The sequence below is a fragment of the Heterodontus francisci genome, chromosome 34, assembly GCF_036365525.1.
Source record: "Heterodontus francisci isolate sHetFra1 chromosome 34, sHetFra1.hap1, whole genome shotgun sequence".
NCBI classification, from domain to species: Eukaryota; Metazoa; Chordata; class Chondrichthyes; order Heterodontiformes; family Heterodontidae; genus Heterodontus; species Heterodontus francisci.
This window is the reverse complement of record NC_090404.1, coordinates 7,741,133-7,767,609: the sequence shown is the minus strand read 5'-3', so window position 1 is coordinate 7,767,609 and position 26,477 is coordinate 7,741,133. Positions and strand designations below refer to the sequence as shown.

At 40.7% G+C, this 26,477-nt stretch overlaps 2 non-coding genes across 2 annotated transcripts; both read left to right on the top strand.

Annotated features, from left to right (window-relative positions):
• The first annotated feature begins 22,775 nt into the window (after positions 1-22,775).
• Positions 22,776-22,849, top strand: trnan-guu (transfer RNA asparagine (anticodon GUU)). The gene has a single exon. It is a non-coding gene; the product is annotated as a tRNA-Asn (tRNA).
• Positions 22,850-25,529: 2,680 nt separating this feature from the next.
• Positions 25,530-25,603, top strand: trnan-guu (transfer RNA asparagine (anticodon GUU)). The gene has a single exon. It is a non-coding gene; the product is annotated as a tRNA-Asn (tRNA).
• Positions 25,604-26,477: the final 874 nt, after the last annotated feature.

The following is a 26,477-nucleotide window of genomic DNA, read 5'->3' as shown; positions in this document are numbered from 1 at the left end:
AATAAACTGTGCTACTACGAATAAATCTGACCACTACTAATAAACTGCGCTACTCCAAATAAACCTGACCACTACTAAAACTGTGCTACTACGAATAAATCTTACTATTACCAATAAACTGTGCTTCTACGAATAAACCTGACCACTACTAATAAACTGTGCTACTACGAATAAACCTGACCACTGCTAATAAACTGTGCTACTACGAATAAACCTGACCACTACTAATAAACTGTGCTACTCCAAATAACGCTTACCACTACTAATAAACTGTGCTACTCCAAATAAACCTTACTACTACTAATAAACTGTGCTACTCCAAATAACCCTTACCACTACTAATAAACTGTGCTACTACGAATAAACCTGACCACTACTAATAAACTGTGCTACTCCAAATAAATCTGAACACTACTAATAAACTGTGCTGCTCCAAATAAACCTTACCACTAATAATAAACTGTGCTACTCCAAATAAACCTGACCACTACTAATAAACTGTGCTACTCCAAATAAACCTGAACACTGCTAATAAACTGTGCTACTCCAAATAAACCTTACCACTACTAATAAACTGTGCTACTCCAAATAAACCTTACCACTACTAATAAACTGTGCTACTACGAATAAACCTGACCACTACTAATAAACTGTGCTACTACGAATAAACCTGACCACTACTAATAAACTGTGCTACTCCAAATAAACCTTACTACTACTAATAAACTGTGCTACTCCAAATAAACCTTACTACTACTAATAAACTGTGCTACTCCAAATAAACCTGAACACTACTAATAAACTGTGCTACTCCAAATAAACCTTACCACTAATAATAAACTGTGCTACTCCAAATAAACCTGACCACTACTAATAAACTGTGCTACTCCAAAATAAACCTGAACACTACTAATAAACTGTGCTACTCCAAATAAAGCTTACCACTACTAATAAACTGTGCTACTCCAAATAAACCTTACTACTACTAATAAACTGTGCCACTCCAAATAAACCTTACCACTAGTAATAAACTGTGCTACTACGAATAAACCTGACCACTACTAATAAACTGTGCTACTCCAAATAAATCTGAACACGACTAATAAACTGTGCTACTCCAAATAAACCTTACCACTACTAATAAACTGTGCTACTCCAAATAAACCTGACCACTACTAATAAACTGTGCTACTCCAAATAAACCTGACCACTACTAATAAACTGTGCTACTCCAAATAAATCTTACCACGACTAATAAACTGTGCTACTCCAAATAAACCTGAACACTACTAATAAACTGTGCTACTCCAAATAAACCTTACCACTAATAATAAACTGTGCTACTCCAAATAAACCTGACCACTACTAATAAACTGTGCTACTCCAAATAAACCTGAACACTACTAATAAACTGTGCTACTCCAAATAAAGCTTACCACTACTAATAAACTGTGCTACTCCAAATAAACCTTACTACTACTAATAAACTGTGCTACTCCAAATAAACCTTACCACTACTAATAAACTGTGCTACTACGAATAAACCTGACCACTACTAATAAACTGTGCTACTCCAAATAAATCTGAACACTACTAATAAACTGTGCTACTCCAAATAAACCTTACCACTAATAATAAACTGTGCTACTCCAAATAAACCTGACCACTACTAATAAACTGTGCTACTCCAAATAAACCTGAACACTACTAATAAACTGTGCTACTCCAAATAAACCTTACCACTACTAATAAACTGTGCTACTCCAAATAAACCTTACCACTACTAATAAACTGTGCTACTACGAATAAACCTGACCACTACTAATAAACTGTGCTACTACGAATAAACCTGACCACTACTAATAAACTGTGCTACTCCAAATAAACCTTACTACTACTAATAAACTGTGCTACTCCAAATAAACCTTACCACTACTAATAAACTGTGCTACTCCAAATAAACCTGAACACTACTAATAAACTGTGCTACTCCAAATAAACCTTACTACTACTAATAAACTGTGCTACTCCAAATAAACCTGACCACTACTAATAAACTGTGCTACTCCAAATAAACCTTACTACTACTAATAAACTGTGCTACTCCAAATAAACCTTACCACTACTAATAAACTGTGCTACTCCAAATAAACCTGACCACTACTAATAAACTGTGCTACTCCAAATAAACCTGACCACTACTAATAAACTGTGCTACTCCAAATAAACCTTACCACTACTAATAAACTGTGCTACTCCAAATAAACCTGACCACTACTAATAAACTGTGCTACTCCAAATAAACCTTACCACTACTAATAAACTGTGCTACTCCAAATAAACCTGAACACTACTAATAAACTGTGCTACTCCAAATAAACCTTACCACTAATAATAAACTGTGCTACTCCAAATAAACCTGACCACTACTAATAAACTGTGCTACTCCAAATAAACCTGAACACTACTAATAAACTGTGCTACTCCAAATAAAGCTTACCACTACTAATAAACTGTGCTACTCCAAATAAACCTTACTACTACTAATAAACTGTGCTACTCCAAATAAACCTTACCACTACTAATAAACTGTGCTACTACGAATAAACCTGACCACGACTAATAAACTGTGCTACTCCAAATAAATCTGAACACGACTAATAAACTGTGCTACTCCAAATAAACCTTACCACTAATAATAAACTGTGCTACTCCAAATAAACCTGACCACTACTAATAAACTGTGCTACTCCAAATAAACCTTACCACTAATAATAAACTGTGCTACTCCAAATAAACCTGACCACTACTAATAAACTGTGCTACTCCAAATAAACCTTACCACTACTAATAAACTGTGCTACTACGAATAAACCTGACCACTACTAATAAACTGTGCTACTACGAATAAACCTGACCACTACTAATAAACTGTGCTACTCCAAATAAACCTTACTACTACTAATAAACTGTGCTACTCCAAATAAACCTTACCACTACTAATAAACTGTGCTACTCCAAATAAACCTGAACACTACTAATAAACTGTGCTACTCCAAATAAACCTTACTACTACTAATAAACTGTGCTACTCCAAATAAACCTGACCACTACTAATAAACTGTGCTACTCCAAATAAATCTGAACACTACTAATAAACTGTGCTACTCCAAATAAACCTTACCACTACTAATAAACTGTGCTACTCCAAATAAACCTGACCACTACTAATAAACTGTGCTACTCCAAATAAACCTGAACACTACTAATAAACTGTGCTACTCCAAATAAACCTTACTACTACTAATAAATTGTGCTACTCCAAATAAACCTGACCACTACTAATAAACTGTGCTACTCCAGATAAACCTGAACACTACTGATAAACTGTGCTACTCCAAATAAACCTTACTACTACTAATAAACTGTGCTACTCCAAATAAACCTGACCACTACTAATAAACTGTGCTACTCCAAATAAACCTTACTACTACTAATAAACTGTGCTACTCCAAATAAACCTTACCACTACTAATAAACTGTGCTACTCCAAATAAACCTGACCACTACTAATAAACTGTGCTACTCCAAATAAAGCTTACTACTACTAATAAACTGTGCTACTCCAAATAAACCTGACCACTACTAATAAACTGTGCTACTCCAAATAAACCTTACCACTACTAATAAACTGTGCTACTCCAAATAAACCTGACCACTACTAATAAACTGTGCTACTCCAAATAAACCTTACCACTACTAATAAACTGTGCTACTCCAAATAAACCTGAACACTACTAATAAACTGTGCTACTCCAAATAAACCTTACTACTACTAATAAACTGTGCTACTCCAAATAAACCTTACCACTACTAATAAACTGTGCTACTACGAATAAACCTGACCACTACTAATAAACTGTGCTACTCCAAATAAATCTGAACACTACTAATAAACTGTGCTACTCCAAATAAACCTTACCACTAATAATAAACTGTGCTACTCCAAATAAACCTGACCACTACTAATAAACTGTGCTACTCCAAATAAACCTGAACACTACTAATAAACTGTGCTACTCCAAATAAACCTTACCACTACTAATAAACTGTGCTACTCCAAATAAACCTTACCACTACTAATAAACTGTGCTACTACGAATAAACCTGACCACTACTAATAAACTGTGCTACTACGAATAAACCTGACCACTACTAATAAACTGTGCTACTCCAAATAAACCTTACTACTACTAATAAACTGTGCTACTCCAAATAAACCTTACCACTACTAATAAACTGTGCTACTCCAAATAAACCTGAACACTACTAATAAACTGTGCTACTCCAAATAAACCTTACTACTACTAATAAACTGTGCTACTCCAAATAAACCTGACCACTACTAATAAACTGTGCTACTCCAAATAAACCTTACTACTACTAATAAACTGTGCTACTCCAAATAAACCTTACCACTACTAATAAACTGTGCTACTCCAAATAAACCTGACCACTACTAATAAACTGTGCTTCTCCAAATAAATCTGAACACTACGAATAAACTGTGCTACTCCAAATAAACCTGACCACTACTAATAAACTGTGCTACTCCAAATAAACCTTACTACTACTAATAAACTGTGCTACTCCAAATAAACCTGAACACTACTAATAAACTGTGCTACTCCAAATAAACCTTACCACTACTAATAAACTGTGCTACTCCAAATAAACCTGACCACTACTAATAAACTGTGCTACTCCAAATAAACCTTACCACTACTAATAAACTGTGCTACTCCAAATAAACCTGACCACTACTAATAAACTGTGCTACTCCAAATAAACCTTACCACTACTAATAAACTGTGCTACTCCAAATAAACCTGAACACTACTAATAAACTGTGCGACTCCAAATAAACCTTACCACTAATAATAAACTGTGCTACTCCAAATAAACCTGACCACTACTAATAAACTGTGCTACTCCAAATAAAGCTTACCACTACTAATAAACTGTGCTACTCCAAATAAACCTTACTACTACTAATAAACTGTGCTACTCCAAATAAACCTTACCACTACTAATAAACTGTGCTACTACGAATAAACCTGACCACTACTAATAAACTGTGCTACTCCAAATAAATCTGAACACGACTAATAAACTGTGCTACTCCAAATAAACCTTACCACTAATAATAAACTGTGCTACTCCAAATAAACCTGACCACTACTAATAAACTGTGCTACTCCAAATAAACCTGAACACTACTAATAAACTGTGCTACTCCAAATAAACCTTACCACTACTAATAAACTGTGCTACTCCAAATAAACCTTACCACTACTAATAAACTGTGCTACTACGAATAAACCTGACCACTACTAATAAACTGTGCTACTACGAATAAACCTGACCACTACTAATAAACTGTGCTACTCCAAATAAACCTTACTACTACTAATAAACTGTGCTACTCCAAATAAACCTTACCACTACTAATAAACTGTGCTACTCCAAATAAACCTGAACACTACTAATAAACTGTGCTACTCCAAATAAACCTTACTACTACTAATAAACTGTGCTACTCCAAATAAACCTGACCACTACTAATAAACTGTGCTACTCCAAATAAACCTGACCACTACTAATAAACTGTGCTACTGCAAATAAACCTTACCACTACTAATAAACTGTGCTACTCCAAATAAACCTGACCACTACTAATAAACTGTGCTACTCCAAATAAACCTGAACACTACTAATAAACTGTGCTACTCCAAATAAACCTTACTACTACTAATAAATTGTGCTACTCCAAATAAACCTGACCACTACTAATAAACTGTGCTACTCCAAATATACCTTACTACTACTAATAAACTGTGCTACTCCAAATAAACCTTACCACTACTAATAAACTGTGCTACTCCAAATAAACCTGACCACTACTAATAAACTGTGCTACTCCAAATAAACCTGACCACTACTAATAAACTGTGCTACTCCAAATAAACCTGACCACTACTAATAAACTGTGCTACTCCAAATAAACCTGACCACTACTAATAAACTGTGCTACTCCAAATAAACCTTACCACTACTAATAAACTGTGCTACTCCAAATAAACCTTACTACTACTAATAAACTGTGCTACTACGAATAAACCTGACCACTACTAATAAACTGTGCTACTACGAATAAACCTGACCACTACTAATAAACTGTGCTACTACGAATAAACCTGACCACTACTAATAAACTGTGCTACTCCAAATAAACCTTACGACTACTAATAAACTGTGCTACTCCAAATAAACCTTACCACTACTAATAAACTGTGCTACTCCAAATAAACCTGAACACTACTGATAAACTGTGCTACTCCAAATAAACCTTACTACTACTAATAAACTGTGCTACTCCAAATAAACCTGACCACTACTAATAAACTGTGCTACTCCAAATAAACCTTACTACTACTAATAAACTGTGCTACTCCAAATAAACCTTACCACTACTAATAAACTGTGCTACTCCAAATAAACCTGACCACTACTAATAAACTGTGCTACTCCAAATAAACCTGACCACTACTAATAAACTGTGCTACTCCAAATAAACCTTACCACTACTAATAAACTGTGCTACTCCAAATAAACCTGACCACTACTAATAAACTGTGCTACTCCAAATAAACCTTACCACTACTAATAAACTGTGCTGCTCCAAATAAACCTGAACACTACTAATAAACTGTGCTACTCCAAATAAACCTTACTACTACTAATAAACTGTGCTACTCCAAATAAACCTTACCACTACTAATAAACTGTGCTACTACGAATAAACCTGACCACTACTAATAAACTGTGCTACTCCAAATAAATCTGAACACTACTAATAAACTGTGCTACTCCAAATAAACCTTACCACTAATAATAAACTGTGCTACTCCAAATAAACCTGACCACTACTAATAAACTGTGCTACTCCAAATAAACCTGAACACTACTAATAAACTGTGCTACTCCAAATAAACCTTACCACTACTAATAAACTGTGCTACTCCAAATAAACCTTACCACTACTAATAAACTGTGCTACTACGAATAAACCTGACCACTACTAATAAACTGTGCTACTACGAATAAACCTGACCACTACTAATAAACTGTGCTACTCCAAATAAACCTTACTACTACTAATAAACTGTGCTACTCCAAATAAACCTTACCACTACTAATAAACTGTGCTACTCCAAATAAACCTGAACACTACTAATAAACTGTGCTACTCCAAATAAACCTTACTACTACTAATAAACTGTGCTACTCCAAATAAACCTGACCACTACTAATAAACTGTGCTACTCCAAATAAACCTTACTCCTACTAATAAACTGTGCTACTCCAAATAAACCTTACCACTACTAATAAACTGTGCTACTCCAAATAAACCTGACCACTACTAATAAACTGTGCTTCTCCAAATAAACCTGACCACTACTAATAAACTGTGCTACTCCAAATAAACCTTACCACTACTAATAAACTGTGCTACTCCAAATAAACCTGACCACTACTAATAAACTGTGCTACTCCAAATAAACCTGACCACTACTAATAAACTGTGCTACTCCAAATAAACCTGACCACTACTAATAAACTGTGCTACTCCAAATAAACCTTACCACTACTAATAAACTGTGCTACTGCAAATAAACCTTACCACTACTAATAAACTGTGCTACTCCAAATAAACCTGACCACTACTAATAAACTGTGCTACTCCAAATAAACCTGAACACTACTAATAAACTGTGCTACTCCAAATAAACCTTACTACTACTAATAAACTGTGCTACTCCAAATAATCCTGACCACTAATAATAAACTGTGCTACTCCAAATAAACCTTACTACTACTAATAAACTGTGCTACTCCAAATAAACCTTACCACTACTAATAAACTGTGCTACTCCAAATAAACCTGACCACTACTAATAAACTGTGCTACTCCAAATAAACCTGACCACTACTAATAAACTGTGCTACTCCAAATAAACCTTACCACTACTAATAAACTGTGCTACTCCAAATAAACCTGACCACTACTAATAAACTGTGCTACTCCAAATAATCCTTACCACTACTAATAAACTGTGCTACTCCAAATAAACCTGACCACTACTAATAAACTGTGCTACTCCAAATAAACCTTACCACTACTAATAAACTGTGCTACTGCAAACAAACCTTACCACTACTAATAAACTGTGCTACTCCAAATAAACCTGACCACTACTAATAAACTGTGCTACTACGAATAAACCTTACTATTACCAATAAACTGTCCTACTCCGAATAAACCTTACCACTACCAATAAACTGTGCTACTGCAAATAAACCTTACCACTACTAATAAACTGTGCTACTCCAAATAAACCTGACCACTACTAATAAACTGTGCTACTGCAAATAAACCTTACTATTACCAATAAACTGTGCTACTACGAATAAACCTTACCACTACTAATAAACTGTGCTACTGCAAATAAACCTTACCACTACTAATAAACTGTGCTACTCCAAATAAACCTGACCACTACTAATAAACTGTGCTACTACGAATAAACCTTACTATTACCAATAAACTGTCCTACTCCGAATAAACCTTACCACTACTAATCAACTGTGCTGCAACAAATAAACCTCACCACTACTAATAAACTGTGCTACTACAAATAAACCTTACCACTACTAATAAACTGTGCTACTACAAATAAACCTTACCACTACTAATAAACTGTGCTACTACGAATATACCTTACCACTACTAATAAACTGTGCTACTACGAATAAACCTTACCACTACTAATAAACTGTGCTACTCTGAATAAACTTTACCACTACTAATAAACTGTGCTATGACAACTAAACCTTACCACTACTAATAAACTGTGCTACGACAACGAAACCTTACCACTACTAATAAACTGTGCTACTCTGAATAAACTTTACCACTACTAATAAACTGTGCTATTACAAATAAACCTCACCACTACTAATAAACTGTGCTATGACAACTAAACCTTACCACTACTAATAAACTGTGCTACGACAACGAAACCTTACCACTACTAATAAACTGTGCTACTCTGAATAAACTTTACCACTACTAATAAACTGTGCTATTACAAATAAACCTCACCACTACTAATAAACTGTGGTACTACAAATAAACCTCACCACTACTAATAAACTGTGCTACTACAAATAAACCTCACCACTACTAATAAACTGTGCTACTACGAATAAACCTTACCACTACTAATAAACTGTGCTACTATGAATAAACTATACCACTACTAATAACTACCTGCGTTTCAAGAGAGAAAGGAGGTTTTAAAAAGTAAGAAAAAGAGAAAAATATACTCACCAATCACTTACCTGCTCCACAGTCACAGCACGCTTGATTTTCTTGAGAATACAGCTGGTCCGCTCTGAAACCAGAAGCTATCCACCCCTCTGGCGCTGCTCCATCACCGGCCCTGCTATTTTCTAATCCACTGCTCTGGCTCCGACTCCATCACCAGCGTCACTCTTTTCTAATCCACCGCTCTGAATCGGCTCCCTAACTGGCCCCGCTCTTCTCGAATCCACTGCCCGAGCTCTGCTCCCTCACTGGCCCCGCTCATTTCTAATCCACCGCTCTGGCTCTGCTCCCGCACTGGCTCCGCTCTTTTCTACTCCACTGCTCTGACTCGGCTCTCACCGGCCCCGCTCTTTTCTAATCCACTCTGACTCTGCTCTCTCACAGGCCCCGCTCTTTTCTAATCTGCTCTGACTCTGCTCTCTCATTGACCCCAATCTTTTCTAATCCACCGCTCTGACTCTGCTCCCTCACCGGCCCCGCTCTTTTCTAATCCACTGCTTTGGCTCTGCTCCCTCACTGACCTCGCTCTTTTCTAATCCACCGCTCTGAGTCTGCTCCCTCATCGACCCCACTCTTTTCTAATCCGTTCTGACTCTGCTCCCTCACCGGCCCCGCTCTTTTCTAATCCACTGCTTTGGCTCTGCTCCCTCACTGACCTCGCTCTTTTCTAATCCACCGCTCTGACTCTGCTCCCTCATAGGCCCTACTCTTTTCTAATCCACCACTCTGACTCTGCTCTCTCACCAGCCCCGCTCTTTTCTAATCCACTGCTTTGGCTCTGCTCCCTCACTGACCCTGCTCTTTTCTAATCCACCGCTCTAGATATAAATTTAATGCAACATTTATAACTCACAAACTAATTAAACTACTCTCCCCATTTAGAGAAAAAAAAACTTAAAACTCTGCAGCCACTCGCCTGACTGGTCACCTAATTAATGTTTCCAGCCTTCAGCTTTCTCTTCTCACTGCTGATCACCACTGCTAAGACCACACAGTCTTTACGAAGGGTCAGAGCAACACGTCCTCCATGACACTACTCCCGAATTCCACACTGGTCGAATTTCCACCCTTAGTGAATTTCCAAGCTCACACTCTGTCTCGAGCTGCTACCTGCATGTCTGCTTACTTTCTGTGCTTAGTCAAACCACCTGTATTTATTCTGGGTGAAACGCTACAGAGCTGAGTCAGGTACTGCTGGCTGGAGAAACCAGTTCCAACTAGCTACCTCATTAAAGAACAGTAGCTACCTCTCCAGCAGGGAGCTTGTTTATCCCCAAGACTTAATTAAACTACTTCAACAGTGAATTGTTGTCAAAAGCCATATGCAAACTTGACTAGCTTTTAGAAAGAGACTAACCCTTAAAATTAACCCTTAAAATTCCCATACTTACAAAATTCCCAATTTCACACTCCATCTCGAGCTGTTACCTTCCTGCCTATTTACTGTAATTATCAAGCAGGTTTTCTCACGCCCATTGCCTCCTCCCTCAATGCTGGCATGAATACATGCTGGAGAGTGATACGGGGTCTCCCGCACTGTTTCTTTTTGGCTGCCTGGCGGTCACCCATTCCCTCTCTCCCTGCCAACTCTTAAGCTGCAGGTTGAACACATCTATAAACATGCTATCCACGTAGCGCTCAGCCTCACGAATGCACTGCAGTGATTCCTGTGCTGCTCAAATTCCAAATCTCGGAACTTAAGCTGCTGCGACTGACAACACTTGCTACACATATGGTTATCCAGGACAATGGAGGAATCCTGGAGTTGCCACATAGCACACATCCTGTGCACTTTGGAGGTTGGAGCAGCCCTGCTCTTCGTTTATTCGTTAGTTAATAACCGTGTGACTGTTAATAAATCCTTACCAACACTAATAAATCTTACCAATGTTAATAAACCTTATCAAAACTAATAAACAATGCTAATACTTAATACCATCTTAGTAATAATAAACCTCAGCTGAAAAGGAAAGACACACCAATTTATTTCCTGGTTAAATAACCAAGAAATACGCAGCAGCCAATCACTTACCGACTTTCCTGTGATGTCGCACCTCGAATGAACGCCTGACAACGGTGGCGGAAATCCCCCTCGTCTGGGTAAATTCTCACTGTTTCTCCCCTCTTGCTCCTCCGGGCTCTCTCAGTGAACATTGCAGGGGTGACGATCGGCGGGGTGTAGGGGAGAAATGGAGTCGGCGGGTCGGTGGGGAGACTTCAGAAAAACCTGGTGTAGGCCGCAAGCCTCGAATAAAAAACTCCAAATTTTGCTCTTATTTAAGAACCTGCAGGTCCCACGATTGCAGCTCCGGGGCTTTTTCCTGGGAACAGGCCCAGGATAACGGCCGCTATCTTGGTTAAGTGGGGAGCGGAGCGCATGCGCGGCCATCTTGGTGACGGCAGAGATTGGGGCGGAGCTTCAGGGTCCCAGTGGCCAGGTGTGAAAATCATTGACTCGTTGATTTGATTCTCACTCTGCACACAGGGGCTGGAGAACTGAACCCAGTCAGAGTAGAGGGAGGGAGAAAACTGGCAGTGGAGGAAAGAAATGGTGCAGATAGTGCCATGGCTTTGGATTTCAGCACAGGGAGGAGGGAGAGTGTGTGGGGCAGATATTTACAGCTTTGGGGGAACAAGAGAGGAAAGAATGTTCCTTAGAAACTAGAATTGTCTGTTCTGAATTTCTATCCTGAACTGACGGTGATGAATGTTGTCAACTCCTTTTACAGGATATTAGAAGGGGAGGATTTGCAGACAATGATTGTATTCTCACTCTGCACACAGGGGGTTTCTCACCATCTCTCCTGAAGGTGCTGGTAAGTGCCAGGGTTGCTGTTTACATCCCACTGAATTGTAACAGAAATGATCTGAAATTGTTGAACTCAGTGTTGAGTCCAGAAGACTGAAATGCCAAATTGAAAGATGAGCTGCTGTTCCTCGAGCTTCTGTTGAGCTTCAGTAGAACAGTGTAGGAGGCTGAGGGCAGAGTGGGAGTGGAACGGAGAAGTTCAGAGTCATGCTGGCGAACTGAATGGAGGTATTCCACAAAGCGGTCAATCAATCTGTGATTGGTCTCCTCAGTGTAGAGGAAAATGCATTGTGAGCAGTAAATATAGTATACTAAATTGAAAGAAGTACAAGTAAATCATTGTTGCACCTTGAGGGAGTGTTTGGGGCCTTGGACAGTGAGACGGGAGGAGTTAAAAGGGCAGCCCGAGGACCCCATATAAAATTGGGAACATTATCCAATTTACAAACACCCAGTGTAGGCCTCAACACCCCGAATAAGAAGTTACTGGTCCCGTGTTTGCACCGAGCGGGGCGGCAGCTACTGGACTTCTCCCAGTGACAGGCCCAGGGTAACAGCCGCCATATTTATAGAGGGGATTGTGCAGCAGAGCGCATGTGCGGCCGTCCTGGGCCAAGAAGCAGGAAGAGAGAATGTTGTGAATTTCTATTCTGGACTGACAGTGATGGCTTTTGTAAACTCCTTTTACAGGGCTTAGAATGGGATGATTTACACACAGGAATCTTAAACCAAGAGAAATGTTTGTCTCTGCTGAATTTCCATCCTGGACTGACAGTGATGCCTTTTGTAAATTATTAAATTACAGCTATTGAGAAAGGTTAAACAGGGTGGGTCTTTTCATGTTAGAAAAGGGAAGACTTAGAGGTGATGTGATGGAATTCTTTAAAATTATGTATGATATGGACAGGGTAGATATGGAGTGAATATTTCCTCTTGTGGGAGAATCCAAAGTTAGGGGCAAGATAGGTAGTTATAAATCCAACAGGACAGATTTCCTTACTCAGAGTGGATGAAATGTGGAACTCGGTATCACAGAAAGTGGTTGAGGAAATTGTTACGACCGACCGCTCCAGTCAAAGCCCCCAATCAAAATATACGATTCTGAATGTGGTGGGAGAAACGCACTGATAATTAAATCCCGTCGCTCCACAGATCGCATAACATATCATTTAAAACTTCCAAATTAAAGAGAGACCCAGCCAAATTGTACCATCTATTAACCCCCGAATGAGGCTAACCAACAAGGTGTCTTTAAACGAACAAATTAACTTTTTAATTTAAAAAAACTAAATTCTTAATCACTATGAAGATATAAACAACATATTAAATGGAAAAAAAAAATAAAGTCCTTGCAAATTTACAGTCCAATGTTGCTTGAAGTCCTCACAGTTGTCTGATGGGGAAAACAAGGTTCTTCCACAGCAGAATGGCCCGTAGTCTAATTCCTTCAGTAATGGATTTCAACAATTAACAACTTGCAAACATTTTCAATAGAATCAATATGACTTTGGAGTTTTTGAGGGATAAAAGATTGTCACAGTCTAGCTTCCCTTCCTTCAGTTTAACTAACAGAGATCTCTGTTTTGACTTGACTTTTTTTAGAATTTTGTAAGATAATAATAATTAAACAAAATTCTCTTCCTTCAATTTAAAGGGCAGACAGCTCTTTTTTCAGGTGCTAACACCAGCTGTCTGTCTGTGTTCTGTTAGAACAGACTGTCTTCAACTAAAAAGCCAGTTCAATATAAATTGTAAAAATGTATTGCTTGATGCTCAGTCCAAGTGGCTGTATCCATGGTAACGAGAATGCACCCTTTGAATCACAGTCTCCAAATGGCTGTATCCAACGGCAGCCAAAATGCATTTTCTCAAACTCCTGAGACTTGCTGGTTCTTAAAGCAGTACGGTTCCTTTTCCCGCCTTATAGACACATCACATATTCCCCAGTGGTAAAAAACTAAACCATGACAAAAATAGCTTGGATACTTTCAAAAGAAAACTAGATGAGAATATGAGAGCAAAGGCAATAGAAAGATATACTGAAGGCTGAGAGGAGGTAGATGAAATGGGAGAAGACGCATGTGGGGTAGAAGCTCCAACAAAAACTAGTTCAGCTGAATGGCCTGTTTGTGTTCTGTATATTCCAAGTAGTGCTGCGTCAACTCCTTTTATAGGGGATTAGAAGGGGAGGATTTGCAGACGGTAAGCTCAAACCAAGCATCAGGTTAAGATCTGACAGTCACTCAATTCATCAGGATCCGAATATCATCAGCCTTTGAATGTGGAAGGAGAAATGTTTGTCTTTTCTGTCTGTGGGAAAATACTTCAAACATCAGTGTGATTGGAAAAGCACCGAGATACACACAACTGAGTTAGAGTGTTCCAGTGCACTGACTGTGGAAAGAGCTTTAACCAGTTACACAGCCTGAAAAAACATCACACTATTCACAACAGGGAGAAGCTGTACATGTGTTCTGTGTGTGGACGAGGCTTCAACTGATCATTCAACCTGGAAAGACACAAGGACACCCCACACCACGGAGAAACCATGGAAATGTGGAGACCTTGGGAAGGGATTCAGTTACCCGTCTGAACTGGAAATTCATCGGCGCACTTACACAGGGGAGAGGCCGTTCACCTGTTCAGGGTATGGGGGAAGGATTCACTTTGTCGCCCAGTCTCTGTATACGTCAGCGAGTTCATACTGGAGAGAAGCCATTCACCAGCCTTAAATGTGGGAAAGGATTTAATGTTTTATCAACCCTCCAGAAACACCAGCGGGTTCACTCTGATAAGAGACTATTTAAATGTTCTGACTGTGAGAAGAACTTTAAAAGTTCGAACAATCTACTGACACACCAACACACTCTCACAGGGGAGAGACCATTCACTTGCTCAGTGTGTGGGAAGGGATTCACACAGTCATCCCACCTCCTGACGCACCAAATTGTTCAAACTGATAAGAGACCTTTTAAATGTTCTGACTGTGAGAAGGCCTTTAAAAGTAAAAAAGATTTACTGAACCACCAACGCACTCACACAGGGGAGAGACTGTTCACCTGCTCAGTGTGTGGGAAGGGATTCACTCAGTCATCCACCCTCTATACACATCAGCGAGTTCATACTGGAGAGAGGCCATTCATCTGCCTTGAATGTGGGAAGGGATTTTATGCTTTACCACACCTCCGGACACACCAGCAGGTTCATTCTGATAAGAGACCCTTTTAATATTCTGACTGAGAAGAGATTTAAATGCAAAAACAATCTACTGATGCACCAAAGTACTCACACTGGGGAGAGGCCGTTCACCTGCTCTGTGCATGGGAAGGGATTCACTCAGTCATCCACCCTGCAGATGCACCAACTTGTTCACACTGATAAGAGACCTTTGAAATGTTCTGACTGTGAGAAGAGAGTTAAATGCAAAAACGATCTGATAAAACACCAACGTACTCACACTGGGGAGAGGCCGTTCAGTTGCACTGAATGTGAGCAGAATTCACTGCTTCATCCTCTCTTCTGAAACACCAGAGAGTTCACACAGGGGAAAGACCGTTCACCTGCTCTGCATCTGGGAAGAGATTAACTCAGTCAGGCAACCTGCTGAAACACCAACGAGTTCACAAGTGACTGCAGGGGTTGGATGCTAATATTGCTGCTATTAATCACTTCCAGAACTGAATCCTGACTGGAAACCTGTTTCCAGAGCTCAGCATTAGGCCTCTTGCTTTTCACGGTATATATCAACGATTTAGACTTAACTGTAGGGGCCATGATTAAGAAGTTCGCAAATGATACAAAGATTAGTCGTGCGGTTGATATTAAGAAAGAAATCCATAAACTGCAGGAAGATATCATTGTCAGGTGGGCAAAAAGTGGCAAATGGAATTCAACCGGAGAAGTGTGAGGTAATGCATTTGGGGAGGGAAAACAAGGCAAGGGAATGCACAGTGAGAATTCTGGAAAGTGTAGAGGAACAGAGGAACCTTGGAGTGCAAGTCCACAGATACCTGAGGGTAGCAGGACAGGTTTATAAGGTGCTCAAGAAGGCGTACAGTAGACTTTCCTTTCTTAGCCAAGGCCTAGAGCATAAGAGCAGGGAGATCATACTAGAACTGTATAAAACACTCGTCAGACACCCCATAGTTAGAGAACTGTGTACAGATATGGTCACTACATTTAATCAACTAGAAAGTAAGACTAGTTCAATTAATTAGCATAAAGCTCAAACCAATTTGATAATTTATCATAATTACAGTTAGTGTTCAGTTAATCATATCAAGGGGCTAAAGTTAAATAACAAGGGATAATGAGAATAAATGGTTTTGAATGTTTCTGTAAATTAAAATCTGAGCTATACAGATAAGAGTTCAGTAAAACATTTAACTCATTATGAAATAAAGTGACATCAGCACAAAGGAAACAAAAGCTGATCAATCTTTATTTTAATCTTAATTTTTTTCTGGTTAAGTCAATTAAAAGTTTAATAAATAAAAGCATGGCAGAGCATCTCAGTCCAGTGGCGTGTACATCCTGTTCCATGTGGGAACTCAAGGACACTTCTCAATCATATGTGCAGGAAGTGTTGTCAGCTGGAGCAGCAGGAAGCAAAGGGTAATGGTCAAGAGGTGTTTGTGACTGGAAGGCTGTTTCCAGTGGGGATCTGCATGACTCAGTATTATATCATTATCAATGACAGTATATATCAATAATTTAGACTTTAATGTAGGGGTCGTGATTACGATGTTTGCAGCCTTGTGGTTGACAGTGAGGAAGAAAGCTGTAAACTGCAGTAAGATATCAATGGACTGGTCAAGTGAGTGGAAAGGAGACAAATGGATTTCAATATGGACAAGTTGAGGTAATGCATTTGGGGAATGCTAACAAGGTAAGGGAATACAATATTATTGGTAGAATACTGAGAAGTGTAGAGAGACCTTGGAGTAGTTGTTCACAGATCCCTGAAGGCAGCAAGGCAGGGAGATAAGATGGTTAAGAATGCATATGGGATAGTTTCCTTTATTAGCCGAACCTTGTCTATAAGAGCAGCAAGTATTTTTTTCCAGTATTTGATCTTTTATTACAAGAGCAGGGAGGTTATCCTAGACCTGAATAAAACACTAGTTAGACCACAGTAACTACTGTGTACAGTAGCTGTACTGTGTAGAGTTCTGGTCACTGCATTACAGGATAGGTGCGATCGCACCAGAGAGGATACAGAGGAGATTTAACAAGATGTTGACAAGGCTGTAGAATTTTAGCAATGAGGAATGATTGTATAGGCTGGGCTTGTTTTCTTTGGAACAGAGGAGACTGGACGGAGATTTAGTTGAGGCGTATAAAATTATAAGGGGCCTAGGCAGAGTGGACAGGGGCATAATACAGTTCAGAGACAAATGCACAAACTGACACTTTCCCACAACACGGTTCAGAGACACACACAGAAACTAACACAGTCGCACAAAATATTTAAAGTAGCTGTTGAGCGAGATAGAGTTTAAAATCAGAGACCTTCAACAACCTGACTGCATCTGTCCATTCCAGGAGCAAAAGAGGGAGCAATGGCTCAGACCACTCCTGATATAGCATGAGACCTGTCACTCAAACCACGCTCCACCCAGCCCAGTGTGAGTCACCTATCAGGTAGCAGCTTTCTGTGCCTCGGAACCTGTCTCCCAGGTATGGGAGAGCACAAACTGAATCGGTCTGTGTCCGGGAGGGCGAATGGAACTTCTGCCATGTGCCAGTCTCCTGAATGAAGCCTCTTTCCCTGGAGAGCCGGGTCTAATGGTAGCTGAAGATGATCCTTCAACCATTTGGGTGCAAAAGCCAAATGCTGGAAATGTAGATGCTGGAAATCTGAAATGAAAACAGAAAATGCTGGAAATCCTCAGCAGGTCTGGCAGAGAATCTGGAGAGAGAAACAGAATTAACGTTTCGGGTGAGTGGCCTTTCTTCAGAACTGGAAAAAGGCCAGAGATGTAACAGGTTTAAAGCGAGTTCAGAGGCAGAGAGAAAGGGGAGGAGGGAAGGTCTGGCATCGGGTGGAAATATGGCCAAGAGAGTTTATATGTCAGGGGAGAGATTTGGGGAGGAGAGGAGGACAGTGAGCTTAAAGGACAGAGAGAGAGCAAGAAGAGTTAAACAGTTGAAATTACTGGGCAGAAGTTGTTCAGTGCAGAGACTGAGTGAGGATCCCTGTAACACATTCTGTCATTGCACACACAAACCTTGAATAATCTCCCTCCTATTGGATTCTCTCTGTATCAACGCTGTTCTATCTATCTATTGCCTCAGGAACATAGGGACATGGGAAGATAGGAACAGGAGTAGACCATTCAGCCCTTCGAGCCTGTCCCGCCATTCAACGAGATCATGGCTGATCCGCGGCCTAACTTCATATACCTGCCTTTGGCCCATATCCCTTAATGTCTTCTCTTAACAAAAATCTATCTATCTCAGATTTAAAATCCACAACTGTTCCAGCTTCAACTGCTGTTTGTGGGAGACAGTTCCAAACCTCTACCACCCTTTGCGTGAAGAGGTGCTTCCTAACATCTCTCCTGAATGGTCTGGTCCTAATTTTTAGACTATGCCCCCTAGTTTTAGAATCTGCAACCAGAGGAAATAGTTTATCTTTATCTAGCCTGTCTTTTCCTGTTAATATCTTGAAGACTTCAATCAGATCACCCCTTAATCCTTCTAAATTCTAGCGAAGATAGGCCTAATTTGTGTAATCTCTCCTCGTAATTTAACCCCTGTAGTCCAGGTATCATTCTTGTAAACCTACGTTGCACTCCCTCCAAGGCCAATATATCTTTCCCAAGGTGTGGTGCCCAGAACTGCTCACAGTACTCCAAGTGGGGTCTAACCAGGGTTTTGTACAGCTTCAGCATAACCTCTGTGTCTTTATGCTCCAATCTTCTAGATATAAAGGCTAGCATTCCATTAGCCTTTTTGATTACTTTCTGCACTTGCTCGTGGCATTTTAAAGATCTAGGCATCGGAACCCCCAAGTCTCTTTGTGCATCCACTGTACTTAACCTCTTCCCATTAAGAAAGTACCCTGCTCTATCCTTTTTGGTCCAAAATGGATAACCTCACACTTGCCCGCATTGAAATCCATCTGCCACAGTTTTGCCACTCACCTAGTCTGTCAATATCTCTTTGCAATTTTATCTAGACTGTCGACAATGCCGCCTAACTTTGTATCATCAGCAAATTTGGAGATATGACTTACTATGTCATCATGCAAGTCGTTCATGAATAATGTGAATAATTGAGGCCCCAACACAGATCCCTGTGGGACACCACTAGTCACATCCTGACAATCCGAGTACTTACCCATTATCCCCACTCTCTGTCGCCTACCACTCAACCAACTTTCTAACCATGTCAATAATTTGCCCTCAACTCCATGGGCTTCTACCTTAGTTAACAGTCTCTTATGTGGGACTTTATCAAATGCCTTCTGGAAGTCCATATAAATAACATCCATAGACATTCCCCTGTCCACTACCTTAGACACCTCTTCAAAAAATTCAACGAGATTTGTCAGGCATGACCTTCCCGTCATGAATCCATGCTGGCTGTCCCTGATTAACTGAAATTTTTCTAGGTGTTCAGTCACCCTATCCTTGATTATAGACTCCAACAACTTGCCCACCACAGATGTCAGGCTAACTGGTCTGTAATTTCCTTGGTTCCCCCTTTCACTCTTCTTAAAAAGTGGAGTGACATGTGCAACTTTCCAATCCAGAGGGACCACTCCTGAGTCTAGGGAACTCTGAAAGACTATAGTTAGGGCATCTACAATGTGCTCCCCTACTTCCTTTAACACCCTCGGATGGAAACAGTCAGGTCCTGGGGATTTCTCACTCTTTAGTTCCATCAATTTCCTTGTTACTGATGATTTACTTATGTTTATTGTATTAAGTCCCTGTCCACTATCGGCGATTTATTTTTTCGAGACTTCCGGCAAGTTATCCTCCTTTTCAACTGTAAATACTGAGGCAAAGTAATTGTTCAACATGTCTGCCATTTCCCCATTATCAATGACAATATCTCCAGTTTCAGCTTTTAGTGGGCCTCCATTGCTCTTGACCACCCGTTTTCCCTTTATGTAACTATAAAATTTCTTCTTATTGATTTTGATATCCCTTGCAAGTTTCCTTTTCATAATTTCTTTTAGTAGCTCTTATAAGCTGCTTTGTGACCCTTTGCTGGTCTTTGTATCGATCCCATTTGGCCAGATCTGTGCTGTGTTTTGCATTTTTGTAAGCCATTTCTTTTTGTTTTATGCTATCCCTAATCTCTTTAGTTGTCCACGGCTGTTTTTTGTGTGAAGTGGAGCTTTTTCCTCTGAGGGGTATATACTCGCTCTGTATTTCATTAAATGTTTCTTTAAATATTCTCCACTGTTCTTCAGTCGTTTGTCCCATTAACAGATCTACCCCAGTTTACCGTGGACAGTCTCTCTCTCACCCTGCTAAAGTCAGCCTTACCCAAGTCTAAAATTCTAGTAGCTGATTTGTGCTTTTCACTTTCAAACGCTCCCTTGAATTCGATCATGTTGTCATCACTATTTGATAAACGTTCACGCACAGTTAGGCTACTAATTAAATTTGGCTCATTACTCATAACTAAATCTAATATTGTCTGTCCCCTTGTTACATCTCGGACATATGGCTGTAGGAAACTATCCCGGCCACAATGAACAAAGAACAGTACAGCACAGGAACAGGCTATTCGGCCCTCCAAGCCTGCGCTGATCTTGATGCCTGCCTAAACTAAAACCTTCTGCACTTCCGGGGACCGTATCCCTCTATTCCCATCCTATTCATGTATTTGTCAAGATGCCTCTTAAACGTCGCTATCGTACCTGCTTCCACCACCTCCCCCGGCAGCAGGTTCCAGGCACTCACCACCCTCTGTGTAAAGAACTTGCCTAGCACATCCCCTCTAAACTTTGCCCCTCTCACCTTAAACCTATGTCCCCTAGTAACTGACTCTTCCATCCTGGGAAAAAGCTTCTGACTATCCACATTCCAGAAATTCACTACCTTCTGACAGGTGCTAGTCTGCCTCTCCCAATCTATGTGTAAGCTAAAATTCCCCATTAATACTATTCTGCCTTTGTTACACACTTGCCTAATTTGTGCATTTATACAATCTAACACCTCAGAACTGCCACCAGGGGGTCTATACACAAAATCCATTGCAGTTTTAGATCCTTTTCTGTTCCTCAATTCTACCCATAAGCTCTCCACTGGATGCTTTCCCCTCATTATATCCTCCCTCACCAATGAGGTGATATTATTTCTAATCAGTAAGGCTACTCCACCCCCTCTGCCATTTTCCCTGTCCCTCCTGTAAACTTTATAACCAGTTATATTTTGTTCCCAGTCCCGACAATCCTGCAGCCACGTCTCCGCAATGGCCACCACATCATAATCTTCCATTTGATTTTGCACCTGCAGTTCATCTAGTTTATTCCTTACACTCCGTGTATTTGTATATAGAACTCTTATTTGGGCTATAGCCCCTAACCTGTCCCTCAGCACTCATGCTTTATTCGCCTGTTTATTATTTCTCTCTTCTGGTTTAACCAGTATACTTGTTGCAGTTTGGTAACAATCAGCCTCACCACTAACCTGCACTCCTACCTTCTCCTTTAACTTCCTGTTTTTCCATGTAACTGAACCCTCCCCTCCCCCCACGCTATTTAGCTTAAAGCCCTATCTACACCCCTAGTTATATGATTTGCCAGGACTCTGGTCCCAGCATTATTCAGGTGGAGCCCGTCCCATCGGAACAGCTCCCTCCCTCCCCAGTACTGGTGCCAATGTCCACGATTTCAAATCCATTTCTCCCACACCAATCTTTGAGCCACGCATTTACCTCTTTAATCTCATTGACCTTTGCCAATTTGCTCGTGGCTCAGGTAGTAATCCGGAGATTATTACCTTTTTGGTTCTGCTTTTTAATTAAGCTCCTAGTTGCTCATCTTCCCTCAGCAGAACCTCGAACATCGTTTTCCCTATATCGTTGGTACCTACGTGGATCACGACAACTGGATCTTTCTCCTCCAACTCAGAGTTCCTCTGCAGCCCAGATGAGATATCCTGAACCCTGGTACCAAGTAGGCAACAGAGCCTTCGGGACTCTCGATCCCAGCCACAGAGAACAGTGTCTATGACCCTAAATTTTTTTTTTAGCAATTTGACATTGTTAAATATTCTTTATTTTGTACTAAATGCAACTATTTAATTGCCACAGCCATTTCGGTTGTGTCTCCTTTTGAATGTCTTGCAAAAGAAGTTCTCCGATTGAAGGAAAGATTGCTGGGGAGAAATTCTGATTTATTCCACCAGATGGCAGCAACACCCCAGGAATTATCCGGCAGGGTCCATCTGGAAAAACTGATCACTGCCAGGATGACACAGGCCGCACAACCTGAAACGATAATTCACTGATATCCTGCTTTGAAGTCTCTTGCAAACGCTGCCGTTATCGGTCTCTGTGGCGCAATCGGGTAGCGCGTTCGGCTGTTAATTGAAAGGTTGGTGGTTCAAGCCCACCCAGGGACGGTGTCTTCTTAAACAAAGTGATTCCTGACAACGCAGCGGGGTCGTCATTTGCGTTGTCAGCAAACGCAGCCGAAAAGCATGAACAGGGTGGAGCTGTTTTGTTCCGAAAACAGAAGACTTAGCGGTGACATGATAGAGCTCTTTAAAATTATCAATGGGTTGGACAGACCAGATGTGGAGAGAATGCTTCCGCTTGTGAGTGAATCCAAATCCAGGGGTCATGAATACAGTTACTGAAAAATCCAATAAGGAAATAAGGAGAGATTTCTTTACTCAGAGAGTGGGTAGAATGTGGAAGTGGTTGAAGCAAATAGTTGAGATGTTTTCAAAAGGAAACTAGATGAAAATATGAGAGAAAAGGGAATAAAAGGGTCTGTTGAAAGGCTGATATGAGGGAGATGGAATGGGAGCAGACACATGAGGTGAATGAACACCTGTACAGACCAGTGGGACTGAATGGCCTGTTTGTGTACTGTGTATTCTATGCCATTCTATATAATTTCCTTTCACAGGGGTCTAGAAGGGGAGGATTTGCAGATGGGAAACTCAAACAAAATATCTCATCAAGATCTGACAGTCACTCGATTCATCGGCCTTTGAATGTGGAAGGAGAAATGTTTGTCAGTTCTGTCTGTGGGAAAATACTTCAAACATCAGTGTGACTGGAAAAGCACCGAGTCACACACACACCCGAGAGAGAGTGTTCCAGTGAACTGACCGTGGAAAGAGCTTTAACCAGTTGCACAGACTGAAAAAACATCACACCATTCACAGCGCAGAGAAACTGTACATGTGTTCTGAGTGTGGATGAGGCTTCAACTGATTGTCCAATCTGGAGAGACACAAGGACACCCTCACCATGGAGAAACCGTGGAAATGTGGAGACTGTGGGAAGGGATTCAATTACCCATCCCAGCTGGAAACTCATCGACACAGTTACACTGGGGAGAGACCGTTCAACTGCTTCGGGTGTGGGAAGGGATTCACTCACTCATCCAATCTTCTGACACACCAACATGTTCACACTGCTAAGAGATCTTTTCAATGTTCTGACTGTGAGAAGAGATTTGAAAGTAACAATGAGTTGCTGCAACACCAACGTACTCACCCTGGAGAGAGGCCTTTCACCTGCACTGAGAGTGGGAAGGAATATATTCGGTCATCCCACCTTCTGAGACACTAGGTCACACTGGGGAGAGGCCATTCACCTGCTCCGAGTGTAGGGAGGGATTCACTCGGTCATTCCACCTCTCCCAATCTATGTGTGAGTTAAAATCCCCCATTAATACTATTCTGCCTTTGTTACACACTTGCCTAATTTGTGAATTTATACAATCTAACACCTCAGAACTGCCACCAGGGGGTCTATATACAACATCCATTACAGTTTTAGATCCTTTTCTGTTCCTCAATTCTACCCATAAGCTCTCCACTGGATGCTTTCCCCTCATTATATCCTCCCTCACCAATGAGGTGATATTATTTCTAATCAGTAAGGCTACTCCACCCCCTCTGCCATTTTCCCTGTCCCTCCTGTAAACTTTATAACCAGATATGTTTAGTTTCCAATCCCGACCATCCTGCAGCCACGTCTCCGCAATGGCCACCACATCATAATCTTCCATTTGATTTTGCACCTGCAGTTCATCTAGTTTATTCCTTACACTCCGTGTATTTGTATATAGAACTCTTATTTGGGCTATACCCCCTAACCTGTCCCTCAGCACTGATGCTTTATTCGCCTGTTTATTATTTCTCTCTTCTGGTTTAACCAGTATACGCCTTACAGTTTGGTAACAATCAGCTTCACCACCAACCTGCACTCCTACCTTCTCCTTTAACTTCCTGTTTTTCCATGTAACTGAACCCTCCCCTCCCCCCACACTATTTAGTTTAAAGCCCTATCTACACCCCTAGTTATATGATTTGCCAGGACTCTGGTCCCAGCATTATTCAGGTGGAGCCCGTCCCATCGGAACAGCTCCCTCCCTCCCCAGTACTGGTGCCAATGTCCACGATTTCAAATCCATTTCTCCCACACCAATCTTTGAGCCACGCATTTACCTCTTTAATCTCATTGACCTTTGCCAATTTGCTCGTGGCTCAGGTAGTAATCCGGAGATTATTACCTTTTTGGTTCTGCTTTTTAATTTAGCTCCTAGTTGCTCATATTCCCTCAGCAGAACCTTTAACATCGTTTTCCCTATATCGTTGGTACCTACGTGGATCACGACAACTGGATCTTTCTCCTCCAACTCAGAGTTTCTCTGCAGCCCAGATGAGATATCCTGAACCCTGGCACCAGGTAGGCAACAGAGCCTTCGGGACTCTCGATCCCAGCCACAGAGAACAGTGTCTATGCCCCTAAAAAATTTTTTTTAGCAATTTGACATTGTTAAATATTCTTTATTTTGTACTAAATGCAACTATTTAATTGCCACAGCCATTTCGGTTGTGTCTCCTTTTGAATGTCTGACAAAAGAAGTTCTCCGATTGAAGGAAAGATTGCTGGGGAGAAATTCTGATTTATTCCACCAGGTGGCAGCAACACCCCAGGCATTATCCGGCAGAGTCCATCTGGAAAAACTGATCACTGCCAGGATGACACAGGCCGCACAACCTGAAACGATAATTCACTGATACCCTGCTTTGAAGTCTCTTGCAAACGGTGCTGCTATCGGTCTCTGTGGCGCAATCGGCTAGCGCGTTCGGCTGTTAACTGAAAGGTTGGTGGTTCAAGCCCACCCAGGGACGGTGTCTTTTTAAACAAAGTGATTCCTGACAACGCAGCGGGGTCGTCATTTGCGTTGTCAGCAAACGCAGCCGAAAAGCATGAACAGGGTGGAGCTTTTTTGTTCCGAAAACAGAAGACTTAGCGGTGACATGATAGAGCTCTTTAAAATTATCAATGGGTTGGACAGACTAGATGTGGAGAGAATGCTTCCGCTTGTGAGTGAATCCAAATCCAGGGGTCATGAATGCAGTTACTGAAATATCCAATAAGGAAATAAGGAGAGATTTCTTTACTCAGAGAGTGGGTAGAATGTGGAAGTGGTTGAAGCAAATAGTTGAGATGTTTTCAAAAGGAAACTAGATGAAAATATGAGAGAAAAGGGAATAAAAGGGTCTGCTGAAAGGCTGAAATGAGGGAGATGGAATGGGAGCAGACACATGAGGTGAATAAACACCTGTATAGACTAGTGGGACTGAATGGCCTGTTTGTGTACTGTGTATTCTATGCCATTCTATATAATTTCCTTTCACAGGGGTCTAGAAGGGGAGGATTTGCAGATGGGAAACTCAAACAAAACATCTCATCAAGATCTCACAGTCACTCGATTCATCGGCCTTTGCATGTGGAAGGAGAAATGTTTGTCTGTTCTGTCTGTGGGAAAATATTTCAAACATCAGTGTGACTGGAAAAGCACCGAGACACACACACACCCGAGAGAGAGTGTTCCAGTGAACTGACCGTGGAAAGAGCTTTAACAAGTTACACAGACTGAAAAAACATCACACCATTCACAGCGCAGAGAAACTGTACATGTGTTCTGAGTGTGGATGAGGCTTCAACTGATTGTCCAATCTGGAGAGACACAAGGACACCCTCACCATGGAGAAACCGTGG